Source organism: Corvus brachyrhynchos, unplaced genomic scaffold (genome assembly GCF_000691975.1).
Source record: "Corvus brachyrhynchos isolate BGI_N302 unplaced genomic scaffold, ASM69197v1 scaffold103, whole genome shotgun sequence".
Classification (NCBI taxonomy): domain Eukaryota; kingdom Metazoa; phylum Chordata; class Aves; order Passeriformes; family Corvidae; genus Corvus; species Corvus brachyrhynchos.
In genome coordinates, this window is record NW_008237436.1 from 4,751,971 (window position 1) to 4,762,964 (window position 10,994).

Genomic DNA, 10,994 nt, shown 5'->3' on the forward strand with positions numbered 1-10,994 from the left:
GGGAAACCTCATTATGAGATGTGGTTTTTTTTTTTTTTTTTTTTGCTACAGTCTATTTTCTCATTAGCAGTTGTATGATACTAGGTGCAAGCTACCATGGGGCTTCACTGAAACCTTAAGGAGACGCACTGCCAAGCTAGAACTTCTCACAACCTTCAGATAGGCATAACAATGACACTTCTTATAGAAATATTATTACTTTCTATCAGTTTTACAGTGTTTTAAAATACAGGGAGAATATCTCATTTTAGCTTTATCCATCGTGTTACTAAGAGGCTGAAAATGTACATGTCTAGAAATGAAGAGCTGATGAAGATAAATACATCGCCTTTATTGATTTTAGACCACTCTCTTTTATTAAAAATAATAAAAAAAATTGCATATAACAACAAAAAAGCAGCAGCACACAGGAGGTGAGCAAACACACTGCAGGTACTTGTGTTTGCCTGATGGGGACTGTGCTGTGATCAATTAATGCTCTATAAATCTCTTGGTGTAAGATATCACTGTAGCCTTTGCTGTAGCTGCAGTATTTTATGGTAAAGATATAGATCTTGTCATGGTCTAGGCACTCAGATTATTTTTCTGTGATTAGTTTGGCATCTCTTTAATTAGAGCTGTGTGCTGTGTTACCTAATTTCATCCTTTTTCTCTTTACCTATTTAGGTCCTAATCCTGCAACTGGATTTGTTGAAATGGATCTTGATAGCCTGAGAGCCTGACGAAGTTCATGGGACTCTATATGACTGCAAGTTCTCACTCTGAAGATCTGATTGTAGGCCTGAACCTAAATTTCTATTTTGTTCCCCTGTCTGTTTGCTTCTAAATGATGAAAATTATCTTTTAAAATGGTGTTGTCTTTCAGTCTCATGCACTGCACATCCACTTTAGTAGTGTTCAGACACCGTGTGCTTGGGATGTTGTCAGACATTGTTAAAATATTTCTCTTCTGTTGTGTGCCTAAACCTCATGATTGCTCTGATTATTGTGTTACATTTCTACATTTAGTGGCTTTCCACCTAAAATGGAGATCATCGTCGGTGTTTTCAATCATTGTGGTATTTCTCTTAACTCAGATTTTTAAATCAGAGTAACTGTTGAAACTGTTCAGGTTCTTTTTAAAGATGCAGATTTGTTTATTTCTTGCTGGACACAAAGTATAATATTTTATTTTGCTAACTTGGTAGCCTAGTACGACTGAAAGCTTTCAATATGATGATACCCTGATGTAATAAAAGAAGTAGGAAAAGACATTACCTTTTACTAGCTCTCCTGTTGCTTTTCTATTCCTGTGGCTGTAGTTACACAACGTACAACTGAGAGTGAAGATATTTTTATTTTTTGTGAGCCGGTGAATATCTTTTGTTGACAATGTGTGCTGTTCCCTGTCCTATTCCATATGACCATGTTGCAGTTTCACTGAATAGTAAAGTTATAGCCCTGATAAAAGCTGGAAAGGACTTTCCAAAATCACATTAAAAATAGTTTGAGAGGAAAAATAGATGTGTTCTATTTCTATACATGTTAGTATTTATAGTGTATATTTTTTTAAAGCAAGTATGTATTTTTAAAGCAGTATATGATAATTAACAGATTAAAAGATTCAAAACTTCCTTTATATATAGAGAATCAGAAAAACTTCTTTGTTTTTGTAGGCTTATTACAATGATATTAAGGAGCTTCACGGTATTTGATGAATTTTTGCATATTCCCAGAACAACAGAAAAGCACCACTGTCCTGTTTGACCAAGGAGAAAACTGAGCCACTCGTTTAGTCACTAGTAAAATCAATGCTATTAATTGGATTCTCCTGCCTTTTAACCTTGTGCCTCTGGCTCCATTTTTCCCTCGAGAGCTGAACCTTCCATTATCATCATCTGCTTTGCATTTCTACGTAAAAGGCCCAAGGTGTTTCTGTTTGGACTGGAAGACAAGGTTGGTTGGCCATCTGCCAAGGTGCGTGGTCTGACTCGCTCCTTGCTCGCGGGGGCTGCTGGTGAAGGCAGAGGCAGAACTGAGCATTCTGTGTGGCATTCAACTGCCTTAACCACATGCCCATCGCTCTCTTCCTGTAGTTGTCTGTCTTGTTCTCACCAAAACTCCTAGAGACAACACATTTACCAACCTATAAATAATCTAATTTGATGCACAGCCCTGATTCATTTCCTGAGCTGTGTCCTGCACACACGGGGCGGCCGCGGTCCCGTGGAAAAATTCAGCAGAGTGCACGAGGCCAAATATTGAGCCTGTTAAGTGTTTAAACTTTGCAATGAAACAGTGTTCCTTTAATGTCACTTACTATACCTATAACTTGAAGTATTTTTAACAAGGAACAAGAGAAAAATGAAAGCTTTTAGAACTGGTTGTAACCGATTCCCTGTCTAGCACGTGAACGTGACTATCCAGCTCAGTGAAACACAGAACATCAGCCAGTGGGAGGAGGCTGGCCACCTCCAGGGAGAAAGGGAAGGAAGAAGGCTGGGTCCTTAACACCATGGGTATACCCAGTTTGCTTCCAAGTCTAAGGGACTATTTGTGGAGCATTGACCCCAGTTCTTTAGCTTTTGTGTTCTCTTCAGCATTCCCACCCCATAAAATTAGCTCTTCCATAGCTTCTCAGTGCAGTAGACATTGGGGGTGTTGCCACAGTCTTCTAATAATCTAAATGAAGAAACAGAAATCAAAGGCAGGATTTTCTCCTATGTTTTCCTGTTGAAAAATAAGAGGAGATGCTCCCACTTCTCTCGACAATGAAGTTCAGGGGCTATCCTTCTGATCCTTGATCTCACAAATAGATGGCAAAAACTTTAATAATAGAAAATGCTGCTCTTGGCTTACCCCTTTAATCTTCTTCCTGGTCAAACTGTAGTGGCCTACTGTGTTTGCAAGCTACCAAGGGTGGTGTGTAGGCTCCAGTGCCAGAGCAATTGTGTTGGGAACACAAGCTCATCTTGTTGTCTTTTATATTAGAATTTGGTAGCATATTAGGTTTTTTTCAGAGAAATCTTGCCAGACCATGGGCTGAGTTTCAGTTTTTGTTAATGTCTACTTTATCTATGGATGGTGCTTGAAATTGGTCACCAAGCCTAGTGATTTGCTATGAGGAAAACAAAACAATCTCATACTTGGCTTTTGCATATTTTTCTCTGGGATATGCATTCTTTTCTCACAAGTAATGCAGCAAGTTCCTGTACAAAGAACTGGTGGGAATACTGTTAGGGAAAATTTGGTCAACCCATTCACTGAAATTCATAAAAATCAAAGTACTTGCAAAAGTACATCAGTTTCACTGGCATTTTATTGCAAAGTAAAAATGAAAACCCTGATTTTAACACTGATTTTGTTTTTTTTTTTAAATAAGGATCAGTTTTCAACATTCCATAGCTGTAGAGAAATTGTGGGAACAGGATGAAACAGTCTTGATACGCAGAATCACCTTAAGTCTGTATCTCAACTCAACACTTTGTATCATGAAACCATGGCCTGAAACTGCTGCCTGTCATATCAGATAATATTATCACTGATTTACTATGTTACTTCATCTTACATGCTTTTTGTAACCTTTTGGCAGGGATCAGTGGTTTTTTTCTATGTTTTGGGTGTCTTCTTTTGGCTTTGGGGTTGCATTTTTTTTTTTTTGTTTGTTTGGGGTTTTTTGTTTTGTTCTTTTTTGCCAGCACCTAATAGAACCCTGATCCATGAGGGCTTCCAGGTACCAGGATAATACAGGTAGTAATCATGCCTGCTGCTAAAAATTTTCTACCTTATTTCATTTGCATTTTGTTTGCCTTCAGCTTCCAGCCATTGATTCTTGTTATGCCTTCTCTGATGGATTAAAGAGCTCTTTAGGACTCACTATTTTCTCCCCAGGACAGTGCTTTTACCATGTAATTAAGTTACTTCTCAATATTATTTTTTTTGTTGTTTGTTTGTTTTAAGAAAAAGCTAAACAGATTGAGCTTTTTAGGGTTCTCATTATTTTTTCCACATTCTTGGATGATTTTTGTGGCTCTTTTCTGTCCATAAAACTGTGTGTTACTAGTCATATACATAGAAGTAAAATTACTTCTCTAGGTACACTTGTGTTAGTATGTCTAGAAATTGATGTTTTTACAAGGTCAGGTAAAAAAAGCCTACCTAATATGACTTCTACACATCTGAGTGTAGTTATTAGAGGACAGAAAAGGATGGATGATTTTTAAAACATGTAAATGTTTTTAAGTGATCCACAAATCAGCAAGAGTGGGTGTACAGGAGGGATGCAGAAATTATTTGTGTTGAGGTTTTCAAGGAGCTAGAAGTGAAAATAAAAATAATAATTTTAGTTGTAAAGCACAATAATACATCAAAACTTAAATGGTGTGTTTAGCATAGTACTACATACTTGCAGAAATTTTGTAGGATTGAATGAAAAATGTTTGTTATTAACACACTGTTGTGGGTCACTGGAAATAGAGACTGTGAGTGAATGTGAATATATATATCCCTTACATCCATTTAATTCTATAAGTAGCCACTTGCTTGTATTTGGAAACCCAAGAACAGTTATGTGATCTGTTATGCTGTAATAGAAGAAATAACATAGTATTAGCAATTCATTTTGTAATAAAAGTCATCACTATTAAGTCATATAAAAGTTCAAACAATCAAAACCCACAGCTTCAAAGAGGCTCTTGAAAGTTTTACTGCTTCACTATTTCTTTCCAAAGGAATTGGTATTTATTTTGATTGGCATCCATACTTTAGGACAAGGTTAAGTTAAATTTACACGAAGGAGACTAATCAGATGCCTGTCGGGTCAAAACATCTCAGCCTACCCAATGACATTCATGCATATCATACATATCAGCATCTGAATTGAACCTGCACTCCCAGCCCCACACTTACCCCTCCTGGAAACCATCAGATTTTCATTCAATTCAACTACAGACTGTTTCAACTCTTGGTGCTGTGCATTAGTTTAATGTGAGTTTGTCTGATGTTGTGTCTGACAAAACTTTGAGGTCACAACATTGACTTTCTCTCCAAACAGATTTTGGGTTTTGACTTGGAAAAGAATGCATCTTTCCATTGTGGCAGCATTCCCCCTGTGAAATTCAGGGCATATTCCACACAGGTCTTCATTTGTTTCAGCAGAATGAAAGTTCATGGAAACATGGTAAATTAAGAAGAAATGAGATTTAAAGGAATGCAAAAGACTTAGAATCCTCTAAAAGTCGTGGAAAAGAAGTAAAGGCAAACAAGATCTGAATAGAAAGCCAAATGACATCTAGTTAAGAAAGTACTAAGCTGTATAGATTTAGACTACAAGCTTGTGTGTGTTAATGAAGACGTTATTACTAAGCTTTTGGTAACACTGGGTGACTTGGTGTAGAAGTTGTCCCTCTGCAATGATGAGCTCACAGAGCCCTTTTCAAAACAACCACCTGCTGTTGGAAAAGTCAAGAGAAGTGGGTATTCCCTTGAATATTTTTGGTACCACAGGCTTAGTCAATGTAAAGTATGTGATTTCTTATATCCTAGGTCACCTCTGTTTCTTCTCCTGAGTCTCAGAAATCCTGGAATAGAACCGTTAAATAAAAGGAGATGACATCACTGGGAAAGAAGATGGTAGAAGAAACAGGATGACTATGATAGAAGCTGGAGATGGTCTCTGTGAGAATGCTAGCATGACTTCATTTCTCTGAACAGCCATTTAAGAGGCAATCCTCCTTTCTGAACCAGTAATAAATTGGGATGGCTGCGTGTAATGGTAGGTGTTCGACCAATGCAGCACCCAGTGCAGTGCATACTGGGAAACTATTCTGGAAGTAGGGGGAGGGGGGGCTGGCTAGAAAATTACTTTACCATTAAATAATGGTACTGATGACTATTTGGTGAGCAGGTACAGCTGCCAGAATGCATTTTTCAGCCTATCTTTGCACAGGAGTGTGGACAAAAGAGGAGAAGAAAAAGGAGGCAGAAAGGAGAGAGATGGAGAAAGGATAAGAGTTTTTTGAGGCTGCTTCTGCTCTTCCAGGATATGTTCTTTGCCCTCCCTAGTGAGTGGTATACAGTGATGACTTGTAGTACTTGTAATCTTCCTTGAGCTTCCAACTCTCCTTGGGAAGTTAGCAAGTTTATGAAGTTCCTGAGTATGTGGATAACTCCTCAAATGAATGAGAAACACTTCATTGTGTTGTAAGGGATGAGACAGACACTACTCAGTGACACCCATGTACACTTGGCTGTATTCAGCAAAAGGGTAAGACTGTCCTGTCAAACTATGCAAGTTCCCTTTTTGAAGCTGTGAGCAAATGGTTGTTTCCTCCAGCAGTTCCTGTAACTGCTTGTACGCAGTCTACATCGCGGTAGGTCCTGTGTAGTTACTAGCTAGATGTGTGATGCATCCTGTTTCTTTGGATATCGACATCCCATAAATTCACATCATGAGTTTGTGGAAATAAGACTGTGCTAGGATTTCTAGTATCAGGGACTGTTTGCATTAAGGTGTCATCTTCATATCCATAAGCAGATGGTTTAGTCTGTGCTGCAGTCCCATATAAATGATCAGAGTACAGGTCACATGATATCTCTATATTGATTTTTTTCAGAAAACATGTAGATAAGGGAATAGTAGCTCTGTCCCAGCACTATAACTAGCTCTAGGAACCTTTCCAATTTGACATGGAGCACTGAGGTCTGTCTGAAAGAGTCCTGGCTGTGAGAGAGCAGATCTTGTTAAATCTTCTGGGCTGGATACAATAGGAAGGAAGGGATTCTCAGGTATTTTTCATCACCTTAGGCCTGGTTGGATTCTGCCTGTTCAGGTGGAGAAGTCTAACAGTGGTGTCACCATCAGAAGCTTACCTGCCTCTAGTAAGTATTAACACCTTTAGAGCAGTGTTTGTGAAGATGGACAGCAGCATTCTGGGTTTATTAGAAGCAGCTGATAACTCTTATCTCAGTGGTAGGCTCGAGTGTACAATACATAAATGATCTGGAGATTTTGGAGGGGACTGAATATTTGATGCTGTGTTTCCACAAAGTTGAAGAGATAAGTGGATGTTGCACTGCATGTTGTGTTCTCAGCAAAGCAAGCATCTCAGCAGGTCAGCGATTTCAGAAATAGTGCAGTCCTGAAAGAACATTTTTGAACTCCTTTTTGCTGTTGAAGCTGAACGCAGTTCCATCTGTCTGAAACTGCACATTGAGAGCTTCACAGAGGCACTTAAAGAAGTTATGTACTTATGCGTAAGGAATAAGATGCTAAAGGAAACGTATTTCGTAAATCTATTAACCTTACCATAAAATTGTTACTTTCTATACACATAGTCACTGTAAAAAATGTTCATGGTATACTGATCAGCAGAGGAAGTCTATACTGCTGTATCTTCACCATCTTTGCCCGCTTTCTGAGCTGAACAGTGTGGCTATATGCTTTTGCTATGAAAATCTGTTTGCTTGATACTTTGCTGTACCTCTGTTAATTCCACAAAAAGTGTACAAATTTTCACGTTATCCATTTTGTGGATAAAAGCACTGTGTAAGTACTGACCCTGATTTAAGAATGTATCAGCTCTAGGAATGATGGAATTGTCTTCAGGGCTCACATGTCAACAAAAATCAGCTGGTTCACACGTGAAGCTTGGCAAGGAAAACGCTGCAGCAGTTCCAGTGCCATCCCTGCTCCCTGCCTACCTCTCCCAGACCGCTGCCTTTAGTCAGCTGAGGTTACCTTGCCTGTGTGCCACTGCCCCACAGTTACCACTTACACACACACCTGGGTCAGCCAGCCACTCATCCATGGGGAGCGGACAAACAGCCTTCTGAAACCCTGCTCACTGATGGAAGAGGGACAGCAACATATGCAGATTACTTGACACACTGTGAGCAAATCCAGATGGAAAGGTAAAGTAAAGCAAGTTCCATTCATTGGTACTGTTTGCAGACATGCTGATTCCTTTGAATAGAGTCTTTCTCTTCCAGAAATGATTTTAAGGAAATACTTAAAGTGTATCTCCCGATGATTTCGAATAGGACACCAGAGGAAAGGATTGGCTGCAAGTCTGCATCTAATAAGCAACTGAGAATTGTGTTCATCTGGGCTGTGCACAGGCTGGCACTGCAGCCTCAGGAAAAGGGCAAATATGGCCAGGGCTTTTTTTCAAATACGCTGTGAAAACCCTCCCTGCTGTAGGGCTGGAAGTGTTTGAAAGCAACAGTGACAATCTACATTACCAGCAGCTCCATCAGAAGTACACGTGCCCAGGTGCCCTGTCTCTGCAGATGTTTTGCTCTCGTTTTGAGCTGAAAATGTAACTTTTTTGTTGAGAAAGGCTTTCAGATCTTGTTAAAAATAGCCTAATAGTAGCTTTGGATTTGACTGACAAGCTAGTTGTTACTATGCCATTTTCACTGTAATAGTCTAGTAACTTTGACCCAAAGAAACAATGATCTCATTCCTTGGGAGGGAGGACAGAGTGACAAAATCTGGAGGTCCTGTGACGACACTGAATCTCTTTGTTGTCAAAGCAAGCTGTGAAATCATCTGCTTTCCTGCCAAACCCTCTGGGGAGTAAGCAGTGTCCTTCACAGAATACACATTTTGCAGGAGAAGATGGGGGCACTGAAGAACCACCTTCCTGCCCCATGGAAGGTGCGCTGCCCCACACCCTGTGACTTTTGGAATTGATGCAAGTGTGCTTTCCCACCTCTATCAGCAACCACAGCACTAAAGTGGGCAGAAACTTTCTAAGGTTCTTTATATACTGTGGCTTCGTCAAAAATTCTACTGGAGTAGTGTCACCAATGTGTTTCACAGTTATTTTGGGAATGGGGGAGAATGAGATCTCTGCATCTCTCTCTGAGTCAGGCTCCACTGCCAACCAGATAGTCTGTACTTGTTGGGATTCTCCATCCTTGTTTGTGTTTGCTAGAAATCTTTGGTTGTGAGCTACATGGAGGATGATAGGAAGTGAGAGGAAAATTTTAATAGAACTTTTTTCATCATTCAGTTGGAACTTTTCTGTTCCTACTCAGCAAGACACTGTTAAGAAGAACAGTTCTGTCTTTGGAGAGGCCTTCCTCTGTTATCTCTAAAGAAAACTGGAGAAAAAAAGGATGCTTTAAAAAAAGGTTGATAATGTATAGCTGATGTTTCCATTCAAGTTCAGCTCGCTTTACATGGAAAAGGAGTTGGACCAAAAGGCTCCTTACAAAGATTTCTACTGGTTTCCAAGTAAGTAGCTACAAAGGGTATCCTAAAACCTGAAGTATTTAAAAACATGTATCTCATAGAAATCATTGTTTTATTCTTGCTTTGCAGTATGCCATCCAATCTGTGTGTCTTTTCCTAAAGTATACCCTAGTTTGCAAAACACCAAAATTACTAAACAGGGGTTTTGAAACTTCCTCTGCAGCTACATACTTTTTTTTCCTGGAGCAGTTGTACTGGGCTGTTGTGACCAAAATATTCTGTGGGCAAAGCTTATATGCAAGAAGTCAAAGGTGTCCTGTGTTATCCAAGTGATCTCAGTGACTGCACCTGTCTAGTGGAGTGTAATTTAAAACAGATTTGAACTTCAATGAGGTTTGCAGAAGAAGGCATGTTTGTGAAGTATTAGAAGGGATGTGGCACAGCATGAACAAGAGAAGAAACATATATTGCTTCCGTAAAAAACACTACTGTCTGCAACTGATGAGTAAATTCTTTTGTATTTCTGTCATCAAGGGTTGCAGAAGAAACCCACTGAAGATGCAAACCTGTACAGGCCTGAGCATCTAACTAGCAGAGATGAAGGAAAACCTTTACAGGAGTGTGTCACGTAATCACATTCTCCTCATCACTTGCCTTTTACTGAAGTTTTGGCTCTAGACAACAGTAAGGAATAAAAGCAATCCTTTGCCTTCCTTTCAGGTCTGGTTTTCACAGAAGAAACCTTAAAGAAGTTCAGTATGTGCAAAGCTATCAGCTTCTGCACACTAAACCACATAAATACTAGTGATTTTTACATTTTCTTCTGTTCCATATAAAGGTTTAAAGTATAGGATGCAAATCAGAAAAAAAACCAAACCCCAAACAAAACCTTTCATTGAGACAGAAACACAAGTGTTCCTTACTGTTCATGTATTTTTGCATGATTTTAGGTAGCAGAATCACTGTCTTCATATGTCTACCAGCACTTCTTCACAAATGAGGCAGTTTTAGAATTAGGGTAATTATTTAAAAGGATCTTTGACTTCCATAAAGCACCATGCCTTGTGAAACAATTGCTATCCCTTCTGTGTCAGATCACAAACCCTTCCAAAACTTCATGGATAGATTTTGAGAGTTCATGATAATTAAGAAATTATCGAAATCAGCTATTTACACGCGAATATTTATGACCAGTTTAACTTAAGTTGTCTTAAGTTTCTGTTACTACAGTAAGCATGCTTACACTGCCTTTCGGGGCAGAGCAGCGGTTTTGGATTTTTCACAGCAGCACTCTTCCCAGCGTTGTTTGCACCAATAAAGTAGATGTAATCAGCGAAGCTGATGTTAAGGGGTATTTCTCCTGTTCGCTAGTCCTGTAACAGCTTCCTCGTGCGGTGCAGGTGACAGTAAAATAGCAGGGAGAGGAGCAGCAGCGGAGGACAGGTGAGATGTGGCTCAGCGCGTCCCTGCACCGGGATGCTCGGGACGGCGCCGGGCCATCACTGTGCACGATTGCTGAGAACGTGGCGCGGGGGCGGGGAGGGGGGAGCTGCCTGACCACTGCGGGCTGCTCCTTGTCACCCAGGAGGTAAAGGAGAAAGCCAGTATCTCCCGACTGGCATTCATACAGGTGATGAAGCCATTTCTGGAAAAAGAAAGAAAAAAACCCAAAAACCAAAAAACGACCCCACGAAACAACAAACAAAACAAACGCCCCCCAACCTCGGGTAAGGGGCAGAGCCGAACACGCCGCCGCGGCAGCGGAGAGAAGCCCCGTGCGCCGGCTGGGACCGGGCAAGAGGAGCCGGGACACGCG

General features: G+C 40.1%; 1 long non-coding RNA gene across 9 annotated transcripts in view; it reads left to right on the forward strand.

Moving 5' to 3' along the window:
• Positions 1-10,515, forward strand: part of LOC108446002 — a 43,181-nt gene extending 32,666 nt beyond the window's left edge. For 8 of the 9 annotated variants that reach the window (XR_001861101.1, XR_001861107.1, XR_001861100.1 and 5 more), the window contains one exon: positions 667-1,266. This is a non-coding gene — a long non-coding RNA (uncharacterized LOC108446002). Of the gene's footprint in view, positions 1-666; positions 1,267-5,523 lie in introns of those variants that run through there. The other variant, XR_001861105.1, reaches the window with a different exon arrangement.
• The last annotated feature ends 479 nt before the right edge of the window (positions 10,516-10,994 follow it).